Source organism: Echinops telfairi, unplaced genomic scaffold (assembly GCF_000313985.2).
Source record: "Echinops telfairi isolate 266 unplaced genomic scaffold, ASM31398v2 ScPeMD7_443;HRSCAF=831, whole genome shotgun sequence".
Lineage (NCBI taxonomy): Eukaryota > Metazoa > Chordata > Mammalia > Afrosoricida > Tenrecidae > Echinops > Echinops telfairi.
Window position 1 is genome coordinate 48526305 of NW_022104341.1, and position 19150 is coordinate 48545454.

Below are 19150 nucleotides of genomic sequence, written 5' to 3' on the forward strand. Positions count from 1 at the left end.
TTTGAATGTCTCCAGATCTCGTTTTAAAATTAGGTGCTTGCATTTATGAAGCAATTATGCTCTTACATGACGAGAAATAGGTTAACTCTTTCCCTGAGACCATGCAAAAGGAAAGGAAGCTATCTACACGAAACGGCTGAGCTGTCTCCCTTTATTTAAGGAAGATAAATGTTCCTTTCACCAGGTCAACATCAAATGTCCTTTAAAAGCCTTCTCCTTTCTCATAGTCCACATCCAAACATCTTCTAATATTGGCTCATTTTCTTTCCTTAAAATGCACAAACTGTTCTCTGTGCACCCCCAAGTTAACTGCCCCAATTCAGGCCTGCCCTTCTCCAGAGCTCTTTGGTCAGTCTCCTAATTTGGTTTCCTGATCTTACACCCCCCCCCCCCCACTGAATCCAGGCTCAGTTTTCCTGTTGCGAACATCTGCTCACCTCGCATCTTGCTTACTTCTTCCAAAGGTTCCACTGTCCTGAGTTATGGACTCGGTAGCTCAGAGTTCAAAGCCATTCCTACAGACCCCTCTCTACCCCTGTAGTTTCATTTCTACCCATGTACTGTCTCCTCCAGCAGGATGGAGATAAATTATGGTCAGTAAACAAACCCACCCCACCCCCGCCCCCGGCTCTCAGCTAGCCCACGTGCTATTCTTTTGTTTCAGATGTGCAGTGAGGCCCTCTTTCTCCTTTGCTTCCTTTCAAAAACGAATCATCCTTCTAGACTTCAGCATCACCTCCTCTGTGAAGCCCTCCCTGCTCCATGAGAGTCAGGTGCCCTAGGGGCTCCTCACCTTGTGCATTGCTGTTGATTGCCATCAACGCTCATAATGACCAATGGACCCATGTGTGCAAAGCAGAATTGTTCTGTGGAGTTTTTAGGACGGCGACCTCTCTGAAGCAGACTGTCTTCTGAACAGCTTTCAGATGCATGTAAACGGCAAACCTTCCACCTACTCGTGACGAGCTTAACCCTTTGTGCCGCCCAGGGACTCTATTGTAAGCCTACCCACCCTAAATGCAGTACCGGCATACTTGATTGCAATCTCTCCAAAGCTAGCTAAGAAGACAGCCTTCTTCCTTAGCAGTCTGTGACATTCTTGAATATAAGGTTACCACCTTTTTATCAGTAATTTCAGTGTCTGTCACAGAATCTTGGAAATAGTAGGTATTCACAAAAGAGGTTTGTGGAAATAAAATCTGTTCAGAGAACTATTGTCTGAATCTGTTTTGCTGCCTTGACAAATGCAGTTTTCTTTTTCACCAGCAGGTGTCGCACTCGCTCTACAGTTTCAGCCCACATTTGGCTTTTCAGCTTTTCTGTAACATATTAATTGGGCTGTTATGGGAAGGAGATGATAATTTAGGAACTGTTTACAGAATAAAACTGATTTAACCTTCAGTTTTTCTGTGAACATTTTTTTTTCAAACGTAGTGTTCCAACTGAAATTGCCAAAGTAAAAAGAAGGACTTCGAATTTCAAAAGCGATTAGAGTGAAATAAAAAGTCCAGATAAGGCATCAAGTTAAGAACACCGGGGAAACGGGAGGCACAAACCCACACCTGAGAACGGTAACGGCACAGTAATAGCTATAGTCACACAAGGGCTGCTTCCCATCTCACTAGCAAAGCGTCAATTGTGCTTGGAATTTGAGCAAGAACACTCAAAGGGGGGGGCAGGAGGGGACGAAAGAAAACAAACACAAAACAAGGCCCCGAGAAAAATACGCTTTCTTCACCAGTATTCCTTAGCTTAGAAAATCTCAGGATCCTGCCTGAGGACTTAAACCATCAGCCTTTTCACGTTAGCCTGATAACACTTTCACCATCTAAGGACTTGGGGAAATGGAGAAACAAACAGGAAAAACAAAAACAGAACCAGTCAAGAAACTGCCTACAGATGATCAAGGATCTTTCAGGCGTTGAAGACATATAGTGAAGACAATATTACATGTAAGTCAGGGAGGGCGCTGGTACACATCCTTGATACTTGGGGCTCCTCGTAGCAGAGGGGAAAGAGACTTGGATTTACAAGTTCCGGGTTATGTTTCTCCCATACACTTGCTGTGTATGAGATTGTGTGTGTGTGTGTGTGTGTGTGTATGCACACACACACATATAGATATGTATTGGGCTATATATACCAGGGGGCTTTGAGAAGTTCATAGAAAAATGATATTACCCTTTCCTTCTATTTTTCACAAACTTTAAAAAGATTTCCCCCCTTTTTTAATATTAAACACATCTTGAAGGGTGTTGGGAGGATCAAATAAGAAAATGTAAGGATGCGCCAGGCTCTTGAAAGAGCTGTATGAACACAAAGCCTTATTAAGCCTACTGATCTAACATCCCCACCCCCACACCCCCACCCCGCCTTCGAGTGCACTCCGACTCCGGTGACGCCGTAGGGAAGAGGCAAAGGGTCCCTCTGGGTTTCTGAGCCCGTAAGTCTTGAGAGCAGTTCTCTGCAGAGGCACTAGAAGATATCCTCTATTTAGCATCTCTTGATAGAGCCCTGGTAGCATAGTGGTTGCAAGTTGGGTTGCCATCTGAAAGGTCAGCGGTTGGAAACCACTAGCCACTCGGAGGGAGAAAAAGAGATGGGGCTTTTTCTACTCCTGTAAAGAGCAACAGTCTCAGAAACTCATAGGGGCTGTTTCACCCTGCCTTTGCAGGTTTGTTTTGAGCCAGAATCAACTCAATTTAGGTTTGGTCTGGTGTGGCAGGTAGGCAATAAATAACGAGTTGTTTGTTGGGCTGCTAACTGGAGGTCAACAGTTTGAAACCACCAACAGCTTCATGGTAGAAGGTTGAGCCTTTCTGCTTCAGTAAAGGTACAGCGTCAGAAATGCACGCAGCAGTCCTACCGTGCCCCAGACAGTCGCTCTCCTTGAGTCAGAATCAACCAGACGGCTGGGAGTTTGGGTTTAGGGTGGCAGGTGCAGTGCTGGCACTTGACACGGGAGCACTGACTCCCCGTGGGACAGATTCTCTCAAAGGTCCCTAGTCAGGAATTGCAACCACAGCACCTTCGTCCCCCAGTGGATCTCTTTGTTGGTACGGTCACCAGGTGTCAACGAACACGTCTCAGATAAGGAAATGATGGTTGCTAAAACACTGACTGGTCTCCATGAAGGTGAGGCTTTCTCAGAAACGGTGGATTTGATTTCAGCTTGTTGGTGGTAGGAGTGCATTAGAATCAGTGCTTCGGGGAAGCTCTAGATGTATCATACATTGCATTTGCCAAGAAAATTCTGGTGGAAGATTTCTTTAAGGGCAAAAAACATTTAAGAGAATTTATTATCAGATCAAGATCACATACCTCTTATTCTTTTCAGGAGTGTCTATGAGACTTTTTTTTAATTCAAAGATTTATTCTATTTCAAGGTAAAACAAGTCTTGGAAGATGATACCTTGGGACATCAGGAATAACAGCAATTATTGATTGAATAAATTAAGATGATGACCTATCTCTAGAAGCACTAGCAACCTATATTTCTAAAGTTACTGACTCGAATATATGTGTAAAATCTTAAATTGTTTAGTGGTTTGCAGTTTCCATTCCAGAAATAATTGGACTTGGGTAGGCAGCGTCTCCTGGTTTGTGTGGTGTACATACTTTGGGGTGCATTTCAGTGTAGCTCAGTCTTAATGAACATCCCAGGGACTGGGTGAGAAAGAAAGGAAAACACCCAAGCCTTACCCTGGTATCGAGTATGTCCTTCGTCCCACACCAACATCCTCTCCTCTTATTTATCTTTGGCTTTTATGCTGATTGTATTAAGGTACTTACTCTCAAAAGAAACCAAGAAACTTCTTTCTACAAAACAATACTTTCGGAAGTCTGGATCAGGATCACACAAAGGCTGGTAGGATATTAGCAATCTGTGCAATGGATTATCGCTTTTACTTCCACAGATCCCCTGTGCACGTGTGCAAAAGTTCATTATGTCCATGACTGTTGAAGTGAAGCTATTTCCCGTGACTAAAAAGGCAGGTCAAATATTATGTCAACGCTGATTAGTAGCTCTATTCCTTGACAAGGTTACCAGGGCTGCCATTTGATGTTTTGTACAGCCAGGAATTAATGTTGTTCCAGGAGGTAATGGTAATGAACTAAATTGCACATCCACACAGGACACTGGACAGGAGGGCAGTCTTGCACTTTGGTCTTTCTCTGTAATCAGATGCTTTATCAACACAAATCCTGTCTGTCAAGTTCCCCAGATAAGCTGGGTTTATGAATATGGGTTGCCCCTCCTTGTCACGGTAATGAGCTCTGCTCTTGGTGGTCGGTCAGAGAAACCACAGAAAAGCAAAGCAGAGGACCTGTCATGAGAGAGCAGACTACCCCGGCCGTGGGGATTGGTGATGGCTTTTCAACTCCAAGCCATTGATGGTAATTTTTGGTTGCTTGCCTGGTTTGCCTGGGGCAACTAAAAACATCACCCTAGTTTTATTTAGGCTGGTTGTCAGCCTGTGCAGTCATGCCAGATTTGAGAAATGATTGACAACCAGCTACGTATCTTCAGGTCTATGAACCGGAGGGTTCATAGTCATTAGCCCTCTGTCGGTCAGGACGGGTCTGACTCACAGACATTAGTGGAGGCCAGCGGGCTGCTGAGCCGCCAGAGCTCTGGGGAGGAGCAGCAGATTCTCAGCCAGGTGTGCACAATTCGTGCTGCATCATCGAGCCTCCTGGTGTTGAAAAGCTAGCTGGCTTAGCACCTATTAACGACCTTGTGTGACACCCATTTGTGTGTGGAGGTGGTTCAGGCTGGACACCATCTGTCCGGAGCTGGCCAGCCATTTGCTCATGTGGCTGTCTCTCTCGAGTGATAGATTTGTCCTAATAGCTGAGTCTGGAGAGCACTGGCAAAGTCAGTAAGAAGCACAACTGAGCCCTGGTGTGGCTTATAGCATTGCCTCTCAACCTCCCAACGCGTCAAGACTGGCTCTCTGCGATGGGCCTGAAAGCATCCTGTAATTTGGGGGGACACAGCATTATAAAACAGATAATGACAATATCCACATGTCGCCTCTCCTCGGTAACCATCACATGCCGACCTCTGTTCTGTCTCCATTTTTTTTTTAAACGGGAGAGCGCGAACGCAGTCCCCCACTACCACAAATTACGCAGTTGAGTTTCCCACATTTGGGGAAATCGCAGGGGATGGCACATTGGAGTGCAACGGATAAGCCTCGCCCTGGGAAAACCACCTTCGTGGTGTGGTATCTCCCCTGCCAGGTAAGTACTGCACTTTGTTTGAAACACCCCTACACAGTGCCAAAAAATGATTCTGTGCTTATCACCTTTTTTTGTACTTCTTCTCTATTGTGTAATCAAACTTGCATCGAACTTGGAATCCGTAGGAATAAACTCTCATCAGATCAAGCCATCCTTCTCAGAATTAGAAGACTTCTAATCTGCGGTCAATGCCAGAGACCTGTGGGAAACGTTTTAACACAGGCAGTTCTTAGGTGGTCTTCACAGAGCTCTAAAAATTAGATTTTTCACCCCAAACCTCTGGCTGTTTGGCTGCCTGGGGAAAATCAGAAGACGTGTCAATATTAGGCCTGCATTTGTAGATGACAATAAAGAGCTGAACCCCCAAACAGCCACTCACTTAACAGGCCCCAAGCCCACCGGTCTGCTACAAATCTGCTACTTCCACGTGCCTTCAGCTTCCCCTCCTCCTCTGCATGTTTGCCTCCTGGCTTCAGACCGTAAGAAGGAAGAAAAGCAGTCTAGATCGGACGCTTGCTCACAGGGAGGCTTGCCACTCCTCACTGCCACGGAGTCCATTCGGAATCTCGGTCACCCTGTGAGACAGGGGAGAATGGTCCCTGGGCCTTTCTGAGACTGGAACTCCTTATGGGAGCAGAGAGCCCGTCTCCCTCCAGTGCTCCAGACTGTGAACCTGGGGACCACCGCCCAACACATAATCCCTCAGCCACCAGTGCTGCTTGTGGACGTTATTAATGTACTGAGATGGAAGGGGTTCTTTGTGCATTTCTTCTCCTGTTGTCTTTCCAAAGTGTGGTTTTGAGATCTTTCGGGAATAAAAGGTAAAATGAGCCCATCATTAACCATATTTACCTTCTTTATGCCTTTTGCTTGGCTATGTAAGACCTGAACGGAACTTTGAAAATCTCATACTGAGGACTGGATCCAGGACTTTACACGAGTCCACGATCATCTTCCAGGTGAAGGGATTTTCTTCTCGGGCTAGCGGCGGTCCATAGGGGATCGTCACCATCGTCAGTTGCTGTCGCGTCAGAGTAAGACTGTGCCCCAGAGGGCCTTCAAGAGGCCCTTTCTCAGAAGTAGATTGCCAAGTTCTCTTTCCAGGGCCCCTCTTGGTCAACTCTCGTCTTTAACCGTGCGTTTAGGAGATGAGCTTGTTCCCACTTATACCTCCCAGAGCTTCCCACTACCTCTGAAGCATTATACAATTGCCGAGCTTAGAACTTTGTAGAAGCTCTTTCCCTTCATCTCTGGAGCTCTATACAATAATCTCCTCCGGACCATTTCTTACCGCCTCTTCTGGTTTGCATCTATGGGCACAGCACTCTTTACCAGCAAATACTGCCCATTCCCTTGTGGACACGGCTTCTCTGACATGGGTGTCCAGTGTGGCCTACCTCAGAGCTTAGCTGGGATGGGGTTTTCACTTGTTGCTGTGTCCGTCTTGATGTTGCTGTGACATTAACACTCTTTCTTCTTTCCACTGAGCCAAAATTCAGCTTGCAAATTCTTGTCACCTCCCATGGAGCCTCTCGTTTCTTCCATATTTTACTTAAAATCCTTTCAAACAGTGGACAAAACAGATACTTCTCATAGTGGTGTCATGTTTAGTTTAGCATCATTAGTTTTAAAACTGGTTTCTCAGATTAAATGATCTCTCAAGTGCTCACCATTTTAACTGCCTCCTGCACGATGCCAGGTTTTTAACATGTACCTCTGTTACTCTGTGTGATGCACTGCTGTGTTAGTCTGGGTACTTTAGAGAAACAAATCCACAGAAACCCATATATAAGAGAGAGTTTCATATAAAGGTTAAGTGTGCATCAAGAAAACATCCCAACCCAGTGCTGCCCAAGCCCACAAGTCCAACATTAACCCATATGTCCAACACCAATCCACAAAGTCCTCCTCCATCTCACAAAACACACAGTATGACACTGACTGCAGGAGGAAAGCCGAAACCGTGAACGTGTAACCATCTCAGCATTGGCAGGGTCTCCGCACAGCTGCTCCAGCACCCAGGGCAGCATTGGGGCAGGTCCATGCGGCTTCTTAGGGTTGTCTTGCAGGAAGTGACCCTTGCCAGCTGACGCAGGGAACTGGCTACAGCAGCTGGTCCAACCATCACAAAGCAAGGGACCCGAGAACTAGAAAGGCGAGGCTCACTGAGCCGTTTATCCCTCTGTCCTTCATTAACCCCACATGTGTTTATTAGCAAGGTTGGCACAATAAACTAACTACCTCAGGTGTGATTATCCCCAATGAAGCGGAGCAGGCTATTAAGATTGTGTTTTTCTCCCTTACTTTCAGCAGCACTCACAAAGGTAAGCAATAAAACAGTAGGTGTGGTCTTAGTTTCTTAGTGCTTCTGTAACAGAAATACCAGAAGTTTATGATTTTAATGAACAGTGATTTATTTTCTCACAGTTTTAGGAGACTAGAAGTCCAAATTCAGGGTACCTGCTCATCTCTAGAAGAAGTGTGGGGTATCAGTCCCCACAATCGAATGGATCCAAGGGGTGGTTGTGTAATTGAGGGATAAAATTAAAAAGACATCAGACAAGGTAAAGCATGCAAGTGTTCACCTCTGGAATGGCCATGATCTCAAAGTGCTCACCTCTGGAACAGCCGTGGTCTCAGCAACCAGATCTGTGTAGAGAGAGAGAATGTATTTCCAATCAAAGCTTATATACACTCAGCGGGTGTGCAAGCCCCTCTAATTACAGGCAACCGCATATTTCACAGGAAGGGGCTGTACAATAGGCATCCGCACGACGGGAAGGGGACGAGCTAAGTATAGGTACACAATAGCGGGGAGGGGCACTAGGGGCATACACGGGACAGGAAGGCCTACCCGTAGCAAGATAGTAGTCAAGATGGCAGCTTAACCTTGGTTCTCACCGAGTTGCTTGATCTTAGTGTCGTTGGCCTGTCCTTTAGAGGGGAACAATCTATCAGCCTTGTCAGAAGGGAGTGGGCCCTACGTAGGGTGGGACAGACTATAGGGCCTGATCGCTCTAGATGGCTGATAACCTTCAGGCCTCCAAGTCTATGTATAGTCAGCACCTTAGGCTTGGCATCTATTCTGGGGGGACAACCTGGGGGGATAGCTTCTGTTTCCCACAGGGAAGACCCTGTCTGTGATCTCTGGAGGAAAAGTTTTCTCTTTCAAGTTTCTTTCTGTTTTTTTCTGGATCTCTACATGGCATCAGTCTTTCTCTATTTGTGCTTCCTGTTTCCGATGCCCTCCCTGCTCTTTTGATGTACCGAAGTGATTGGTCTAAGTTACAGAGCTTCTGACATTGTCGCCTGTGACGCCATAACATCCGAAGGTCTAGAAAAATTTGGCAACAGGAATGTGCAGCGATCAGAAATTCACTCCAAATCCAACATGTATCGAATAGGATACACAATGCATATTTTGGTGGGGCATAATTCAACCTATAAAACTCTTGCCTCTCAATTTGGGAAATACAGAGACTGATGTACACCTGGAGCTCTAACTCTGTGAGGTGCGCATAATGTCCAAATGTGATTGGATCAGTGCAAAACGGAAACGTGCACAGATATACAGGTGATAAAATATGCTGGGGTCACATTTCTGTTTCACTTGGCGTGCTCTAATATTTCCTTAGGTTAAGTTTGCAAGCAACCAGAACATCCAGCTATGTTTCCCATGTGCATGACTATTCTGCCAGATACCTGGGAATTGTAATCTCACCAATGATTGTGTTCCCGGTTTAACTCTGATGCAGCATGCTAATGTGAACTCACAATATCTTGGTTTGTGTCTCACCTTGTCTGCTTCTTTGCTTAACCCACCCGGTCCCTCTGAGCCTCGAGCTTCCCATCGGTGCCACGAGAAGGCCATAACAGGTCCCCCTAGGAACGGTGAAGATTAAGTAAACTCTCTGTGTTTGTTTAGCAGCGTGGAAATATCAGGTAAGGGCTGTTTCCTTGCCACCTCCTGGATGACACGCTCTATCTGCTGCTAGGCTCATTCCTAAACGTCCTGCAGGGGACAGTATAAGACAGGGGCTGAGGGACACTGCTAAGGAGGTGCCATCACTTGCAAGTGTGTGACTTTGAGTAAATTATTTCAATTCTCTGTTCTTCAGAAGCTTTCTCTGTAAAAGGGATATAGGGGGAAGATAATGGCATTTTCATGTATAATGACACATAACGTTTAAAACATTTAGCATGCAACAAGCACTCAGCAAAATGTATATATATGTATGTAAACCCACTGCTATCGCTGCTCCTCCACCTACTGCTTCTGTCTAGTTTCTGCCTGACTTTGATGGTGGGGCCTATAACCGTTCTCCAGAAGCTCTGGTGACAACAAAGAGCCTTTCAATTAGTCTCTAAAATCAGTAGCTGATTCCCGTCAGGGGAGGTGCAGGGAGGAACAGCCTCAGAGCTCCATTTGACAATCTCTCCCTCCTTAGTTTACTTGGACTCTGTCACTTTCTCAGCAACCCCCAGCTCTTCCTTTCACGGAAGCAGCTTTCCAGGAGCAGCTTCCCTCCGGGGTTCAAGGGTCTTCATTCCCCTGCTGCGCCCTCTACTAACACAGTGGCCAAGCCCTGCTTCTCTGTTGTAACAGCCTGTGTCATGGGGGAGAAGTAAGAGGCTGTCCCTCCCAAACACAGTCACAGCCTGGGAAACTCACGGGGGCAGTTCCACGCGGTCCTAAAGCATCGTGATGAGTCTGCATTGACTAAGGACCACTGTGCAATTCTATGATCACTTTTGTTATCTTAAACTTATTGTCATGAAAACGACTCTATTTTTAACCAGTTCAAATGACAATAGTAATGTTTTCCCATGTGAAAGCCGAGCTCCCTGCATGAAAATGCTCATGTGTCAGGTGCTAGCTGACAATTTAGAAGTCAAAGTCCATCCAGCGGTGCCTCTGAGAAGGGTTTGGCAAGCAACTTCTGGACAAGGCGCCACCGACAACTCCGAGAGGCACAGGTCCGCGGTGATACACGTGCGTGCGATTGACATGAGCTGGAATAGACTCACTAGCAGCTGGTGTCCCCTGTGAGGGAGCCTCCTCTACCACAAAAGATGATGCAACAGAAACGGATAAAAGAATAAAACTGATCAAACAAAAACCACTGAATAAGAATAGCCTCAAGGGGAACTGGTTTATCTTGACTGAGCTTGTGCCGTCTTGCCCTCTGTAAACACATTAGCCCAAGGATAGCTTGCACGTTTACATGAATACCTTAATAAACCCTTAGGGATTAGTGATCCCACATTGGGAATTTCTGGGTATAGCTTTAACTCGAATCATTAGCACGAACTCACTTAGTGAAGAAAGATTCTTTATCCACTGAAGGGTACAGTGCTTCAAAACTCAAAATAATTCATCATCTTTCTAATTGTGCTTTCGTGTTGTTTATCATGATTGCTAATAGGTCATAAAGTCTCACTTATTTGGAGGAAAGTCCTTGCTTGCTCTTACAAGAGGAGACGTAGGGAGAAGCAAGAGCTTGGGTCCGAAGGATCTTGCTATTCTTCTTAGAGATGACTTACCTCATAATTGAGTTGGCATCTTCATCATCTGGGAAAAAGAGATCAATAATATTTGCTCCATAAAATTAATGTGAGATGTAGACCAATGGATCAGAACAGAGAATCCAGAAATAAAACCAAGCACCTACAGGCACCTGATTTTTGATTAAGAACATTAAATTGGAAGAGATAGTCTTTTTTAAACAAATGGTGCTGGAAAAATTGGATCTCCACTTGCAAATGAATCAAACAGGACCCACATCTCACACTATACACAAAAAAGAAATCAAGATGGATTAAAGACTTAAAAATAAACCTTAGAACTATAATAAACATGAGTGAAAAAATACAGCCAAACTTAAGGGTTCTAATACAAGGCATAAATACATGACCAAACACAAGGAAAACCCCCCACACTACAGAATACAAAACAAAAGGTTGTCACTTGTTGTCAGGAGAGACCAATCTACGGATAAGAACGTCATGCTTGGTGACGTAGAGGGTCAGTGTAAGACCGGAGAAAGGTGCTCAGTGAGTTGACGTAGAGCTTGTGAATAATGAGCTCAAACATTATTCAACAGTCCTGAGGCTGACCGAATCAGTGTTTTACTCTGATGCACACAAGGTCGCTGAGTCTGAAAGGACTCTATAGCTCTTCATAACAACAAGCCGAGGCTTTAAGACAGTAACTTTCCCAAAGCACCGAGCTAACGAATCACTATTAGTTAGTGATAACGAACCACCTTAAAATTTCAATGACTTGAAATAGCAGACTGTTTCTTATTCATTCATGTCCATCATGGTTCATGGGTATATTCTGCTCACTGAGAAGGACAAGTTGAGGAAAGCATTGGCATCTGGGAGGCTCCTGATTGCTGGGGCCAGGGCAAGAGTGATGGAGCATCCTGCAGGAGCTCTTCAATGATTCCACCCAGTAGTAACACTCATTTCCTTTACTCATACCTCATTGGCCCGGGTAAGTCACGTGGTCATGCATAACTTTGAGGGTGGTGGAGACATGCAGACCTCTCCAGTGGCCCACAGTGGAGAAGAGTCAGATAATGGTGAACGATACCATCTTCCACAGTGACAAAGCCAGGTTCAAACCCAGAACTCTCATTTATATATGGGCACGATAAGGAAGCTAGAACCTCTCAACTCTCCTTGGTTTTCTTATTTTATTTATTTATTTATTTTTAAGTCATTTTATTGGGCGCTCATACAATTCAACACAATTCATACATATATCAATTGTATAAAGCAACATAACATCTGAATTTTAGAATAACAACACCCTTGGCCATGTAGTAAGTTGGTCTCACTTATGCATTGCTCTGCTCATCACATGGTCAGCTCTTTGAAACCACCAATTTCTCTACTGGAGAAAGATGAGGCTTTTAAATCAAGTAAAGTCTTGGAAATCCGTAGGGCAGTTATATTTTGTACTATAGGGCCCCTATGTGGAATTGATTTCATGGCAGTGAGTTTGAATGAGATACCTATAAGAATCTAAATATAAAGGCTTAGGGTCAAGCAAAAAGCAAAATGGAGAAATGTGTAGACTTCTATCATTGCCATGCTTATAACATGTGTTAGGTTGGGTTCCCTAGAGAACAAAACCAGTGATGCTTGTATGTGCTGCAGACAGGAAGAGATTTACATCTAGAAATGGCTTTGGTAGGTACAAATGGGTTCAACCAGGGTAGCCCACTGATGGCTCCTGGAATCAGCAGGCGATGCAATAGGAGATTGAGGAACCAGAAGAGGGTGACCAAACAGAGACAAGCGGGGACACAGGCTGGTGGAAACAGAGGCCTGAAGTCTGCCAAATGAAGCCATCAATCCATTGTGAGTAGTCTGCTGATGGCTCCTGGCATCGTCGGGCAACACAACAGAAAATGAACAAATCAGACACAAGATCCAACTCCAGCCGCAGGCAAAGGGACAACAAGGATTCAAGTCTCCCAGGTCTCTTTCTCTTATACAAAAAGGCTTACGAAGACACGGAGATATCATCAGGCTGCGGTGCAATGGACAGGTGGAGCAATTGATACAATTGATAGGTTGAGTACCTACCAGTACTCAGGAATGTGTAGTTGATTTAATCCATATCTGTCACATGGAGTAATTGAAACTGAGGCTGTACCCTCTTTAAGACTGTTACTTGTTTACCTTCAAAGGCAGTAAGGTAGTGTTCCTTTTCTGAACCCTCCCCTGCTTCCTCCGTGCTGCCTCACACCATAGCACAACCCAGTTTCAGCCACTTTGCTGTTGTTTTGTTTTCCTGACTGGCACACAGCCTTAGGAGGTTGCCCGGGTTTGGCTATGTGACTATGGAGCACATCCGTGGGAACCGCACGATGAAATTCCATGCTTCCATTTCCAGTGTTCCAGAACTTCCCTCCACTCATCCTCGCACTTCTCCTGCATCCTCACCTGATGGATCATTTAGTTCCCTTTGGTGACAGGCCTGCCTGCACAGGTGCAGAGAGTAAACCTGGAGTAAATTCTGGAGCCAGAGTATGGAATCAGATATAGCCTTTATTAAATGAAAGACAAATCTATTGGAAAAAAATGGGAATTACAGGGAAAAAGAAGGATATGCACCATCTTGGATCATAGCTCAGCTCTGGGGGCCATTGTACAACACTGTCCTTATGTCCTGGTACAATCTTCTTCCCTCTTGGAGTAAATTTACAGAGCTTAAGAAATTTGTGTTGTTATTGTTTTAGTCTGCCAATTTATTGAATTATTCTCACCGACGTGGCTGATCTGGAGCAAACATGGATAATCTTGCCCTCCAACTTCTAATCCAGAAATGTATTTCCCCTTGTATCTTCTTTGATACTTGTGACTCAATTTTCTGTAAGTTCTTGTCTTTTATCATGTAATTAAATCTTATTGATTCATAATTTTGATCACAGCATCAGTGGCATACTTAAAAAAAACATAAACCCTTTACGGTCTTAGGGAAAATAATTGGCTGAGCAATTACTAACAAACTAAATCTTGTTGACAGAATGTGTACGGCTTTCGAGAAAATACCTCTTTTACTAAGTTGGCAGTTCTAACCCATCTGCCACTCCACAAGAGAAAGATGAGGCTCTTTCCTTCCGGAAGGATTCTCAGTCTCAGTAATCCTGTGCAAGACAATGATGTCACTGTTGGGCAAGTGGTGGACTGCTAAGTGCAAAATCAGGTTCAAACCTAACAGCTGTTGCTCTGAAGACAGGAGAGTCTATCTGCTCTGATGAAGGTTTATAGCCTTTGATATCCCATATATGGTTTTTTGATTTGGAATCAACAGAATAGCAGTAGGTTTGGGAGATTATTTACATAGAACATATTGATATGTCATGCCTTTCTCTAATTAGGATTCATTTCTCAAGGAACCTATCAGGTACCACTAAACCAACCAAAAAACAACAATCAGAGTGAAAATGTAGCACAAAACAACAACCTACTCTCCTCTCGAACCCTACTTCCACACACAAAGTCTCCCCACCTCCAGTTTAGTTCTGTTCAACTCCTGACAACCCCAAATGTTTAGAGTGGAATTATTACATGAGGTTTTCTGGACTGTAACCTTTACAAAAGCAGATTGACAGGTCTTCTTCCATACTGCCAGTGGGTGGTTTTGAACTGCCAACCTCCTGTTTATTAGATGAGCACAAACTGTTTCTGTGACACAGGACCTTTCTCTAGTCAACAGGGCCTTAGCAGGTGGCACTGCCTCAATCAAGTTTGAGCCACAATATTATAAAGCTATATTTTTATTTCTAAACTGACAACAGGATTCAGATGGCTTATTCTGAGTGTGATTTTCTATTGTCTGTGTAAAAAATCCAAGTCTCCTGCCCCAAATAAAGAAGGTATTTCAACCAGAGTTTAAGAAGTAGAATGAACTGTCCACACATTCTACCCAAGAGTTCTTGGATCCCTCTTCCCACCTAGCCATAGGAAGAAGGAGAGGAAGAGAACACAGGCAGCCGTTTATCACGCTAGAATGCTCAAAAACCAGTGAGTCTGCTTTCCTGGAAAGGTTTCCAAGGAAGCCTAGTTTTATTTAAACCAAAAGATGTTCTTTTCTTTTCTTTATTTGCCTGCCTTAGGTTTATTTGCACAGATAGAACAGGAGGACACCAGATCCATGCAGATGGCAGCCCAGGGGTCACACAAGCCCCTCTCATCCTCAGATGTAGCCTCAGAACCTTTGAGAACTTGAGTTGGAGTTGAGGTTCTTCGCTGGAGTGTCAGCCTTGTTTTGTGCCTTGGTCTTGGGGTGGCAGAGCCTCAGACCCTTGACCAAGGCTGTGGCAAGGCTATCAAGGCTCTTGTGAAACCCATGGAGGTCAAGGCTAAGATTGCAATGTAGGCCAATTAACTGAACTTGCAGTTGATGCCCATTGGCCTTGGCACTGTTGACCTACAATTTCTTCTTGTCAAAGCACATGTTCCTCAGGAGATTCATATCATTGTGATTGAGGCTTCGTGTTGCCAGTTCTGTGCCATTTTCAGGATTGGTTGTGCGTGGCATGATTCTTGAACTTGGCCATGTCTGCACTGATGCCTCCTGCCCCATTGATGTTATTCCATTTTTTGAGAGGTTTGTCCTTAAGGCTGAGAGGGTGTATGATAGTTAAGTTGTATATCAATTTGGTTGCATCCGAGTTCTTCCATGATATGATCGAATACAGTATGGTCAACTCCATGATTTGATCTTCTGGGAAGCAGCTAAACTGTTAATCTGGTGCCAGTCTCAGTACAGTTGAGAACGGTTTCATTTGGGGTGTGGCCTACTCTGAGTTTAGATTGATAGTGTAAAGAAGCTAGCTCACTTCTGCTGGATTCATATCCTGCATCTGATTCATTGACCTCCTATTATATCACTTGTTCATCTCAGGAGCTACAAGTGGACTGCCAATGTCAGATTAATTCAGCTCTGCATCCACCAGCCTGTGGTCTTCCTGCTTCATTTTCCTGTTTCCTACCAGCCCCTGCAGCTACAGGGATCAAGAGACACCTTCACTTACATCTGACCCACAGACTTGAGCTGAGCTGGGCTCACTCACTTCTACGACTGTGTAGAATATTTCTTGATTCAAATCTCTATCTATAGACAGACACACAAGTACAAGAGTCACTGGCTTTGGCTCACTAGAGAACCCAGCCGGACACAAGGTGTGCACTATTCTATTTGCTTTGTCAGTAAACAGATGGGCAGTAATAAATGTTATTCCTGATCTCCAGTTTCTGTTTACCAGCCACGTGACTGAGCCATTGTGCTTTGAGAAGTTTGGGAGAACAACAGTCAGTATGATCGAGAACCATGATCATTTTGATGAGTGACTTCACAGTTATTAACTTCTCCAGGGTGGCTCTGCTTTCCTATGTCTGAAAGGTGGGAAGGTTTACAGCAAAGTGTGGCTTCTGGAATCATGGAACATGGGATTGGAATCCCAATTGTACCCTCATCATCTGGCATTGAATTTATTTGAGCCTCAGTTTCTTTATCTAAGGATAAAAATAACAACTTCGTATTTGTTAGAAATCAGAGTAAACTAGATCATGCTTGATGTCTAATAAACAAAGGATCATCTCTAACATTGCAATGAGAGGAGTCTTGGCTTTTTTAATACCATTTGTCTTCTTTCTATTTGACAAACAGTAGAGGCAACCTTCTGAAGGAAATACTGGACCATGTATGCAAATCTAGTCTCCTATCCCATCAGGCCATGGTGAAGATTCCATTATGTTCTTCTCCCAAATTAAGAATATGTGGTTTATGATGCATGTGGGCCAATGATGGATAATCATAGACAGGATGAGCTCCTTAACACCCAACATTTTTTTATCCATGAGTAGGGTCAGCAGCAGAGACTCTTATTATTCAGTCAATTCTGTTACGTCCTCCCCTCCAACTAGAATGACCAGGAATATCAGGTTACCTTCATTACGTGGTTTGTTTAACAAGACGTATTTCGTACTTCCCAAATTCATGCTGACTTGATTTTGCACTGAAAGTAAGAACAGGGGCTGACCCTGGGATTTGAGAAGTAACTCCTGAAAGCAGACATGTGCATACACAGCACGAGTGATAAAAGCACAAAGCAAACTCATTGCCACCTAGTCAATTCTGACTCACGGAGACACTACAGACAATGTAGAGTCCACGAGGAGGAGGCCAAAGAGCCCGACGTAAGGTCTAGACCCAGCAAAAGTGAACTAGCTTCCCCACAGCATCGATCCTTATAGGAATAGGCCACATCCCAAGGAGCCAAGGTGGCATAGTGGTTATGTATTAGACTGCTGACCTCAAGGTCAGCCGTTTGAAACCACCAGCCTTGCTGCGGGAGGAAGACAAGGCTTTCTACTCCCTTTTAAAGTTACAGTCTCAGAAACCCACAGGGGCAGTTCTCCCCTGTCCTATAGGGCTGCTGTGAGTTGGACTTGACTCTGTGGCAGTGTGTCTCTTGGAGGCCACACCTGAGGAAACGTCCTACTAACTGCATCAGAGCAGTGACCGGAATAAAGCCACTCCACTTAGCACTCCACTCTAAGCTTTCCACAATGCCTGATTTTTCACAGCAGATTCCATCGTGGAGTTAATTACATTATATTAGATGACATCATCAGGAGGTCTCAACTGTCAAACTGCTGAAAAGCCTACCCCAGCCATGGTGACACAACTATCGCAATAATTCACAAATAAAAAGGCATGGCCATTCTAATAAAACTTAATTTATGGGCATTGGAATGTGAATTTCTACTAATTTTCAACTCTCAGGTCATATTTTCCTTTTGATATTTTCCAACCACTTATAAACGAAACAACCACCTTGAGTTTATGGGTTGTACAAAGAAGAAAGACTGTGGGCTGAATTTAACCCACCAGCTCAGTTTTCCGTACCCTAATCCAGGAGACGTGCATGAGGGTTTAGATCCGTGAATCCTCGGTCCAATCTGTGCAGTGGACCTCCAATCAACACTGCAGCTGCAACTGTTACATTTTCTCCCTTGCCTCTTCTCTCAACTGTCTACACCAAGACCTCCCGCCACAGGCCTTGCTGCAGAACAGACATCTTTTTGTAAAGTTATGATAATATTGGGGCCATCTGGGAACTTGTTTTCCTGTGAGAAAATGAAAATGACTCTAGTGACTGTTTGGTTGCTGAAATAGTTTAATTTCGTTTTTTTCTCCCTCCCCCCTTTCCTATCTCCATACTAGAAATTAACATAAAAATTCCTTCTGGCTAAATTCCCAATACATTTTCACAGGGAGCATTTTATGAAGTGAAAATTAGTAGCTTTCTTGCAGTTTTCATCAGGGCTGTGAAATTGTGCTGCTCACAGGGGTAGAGAGCTCAAACCCCACTTATGAATTAATACATGCTGTTGAGGGTACCTCGTTGTCTGCCAAGTGCCAGGGATCCTTTGCTATAGACTCTTGAGTATCTACACAGTGCATTTTAAGTTCCTTTCTCATTCCACTTCTCCTTGAACAAATGGATTCATATTAACAGCTAGTACTTATATAAGATTACATTATTGACACCATCCTTCAGGGCTGGCAGCACCTGGGGCAAACCGTAGCATCCCTTTTCCATCCCGCCTCCTTGATTTTATCCATATGAATTCTAGTTGCAATGAGCGCGGAAGTTATGCTCAAAATGTCACAGTCCGTGGGTAAACACATGAGGGTAAAACTGGCTCAGGTCCCATTTATGCTGCACCTTGACTGGATGTCTGTGGGTTTTCCTTTTGTAAGCAGAATATTCCACTTTTCTGCACTATCGCTTCCTTCTCGGACCTCTGCCGCCCTTGAGCTCTAGACTTCCAGCCTCCAGTGCAGCAAGTGCCTTCCATTCTTGCTCAAGACCAGCTCGAAACTGGGACATATTTCTCTTGTGGTGGTGCTGGTCTCTCAGATCAGAAAAATATGAGAAAAGAGTTTGCATTTGTGGCACAGATGGTTAAGCACTTGGCAACTAACTGAAAGGTTGGTTCCACCCATAGGTGTTGCTAAAGCAAAAGCCTGCAGATACATTTGTGTCAGGTCCTAGCCATTGAAAACTCTGTACAGTGCAGTTCCACTCTGGGATCCATGGGGTCCCTGTGAGCTGGAAACTGCAAGCTTATTGTTTTAATTGTGGAGAAGGAGTCTGTGCTTCAATGGTTAAAGAAAAACAAAAACAAAACTCCTATAAGCTTCGGTATCAGACAGACCTAGATTTGAATCCTGGCTTTTCCAATAGTTGTTATGGACTTCAGGCAAAATAATTCAAATGTTTGGTGTCTTAGTCTGCATCACTCTAAAATAGAAGAGGAAGCCGACCTGATGGAGACGTGCTAAGGATTTCAGGAGACGAGGAGCCCTCTG

General features: G+C 44.4%; 1 non-coding gene across 1 annotated transcript; it reads right to left on the reverse strand.

Moving 5' to 3' along the window:
* Positions 1–5093: 5093 nt before the first annotated feature.
* LOC115870266 lies at positions 5094–5255 on the reverse strand. The gene has a single exon (XR_004046633.1). It is a non-coding gene; the product is annotated as a U1 spliceosomal RNA (small nuclear RNA).
* Between the last annotated feature and the right edge of the window lie 13895 nt (positions 5256–19150).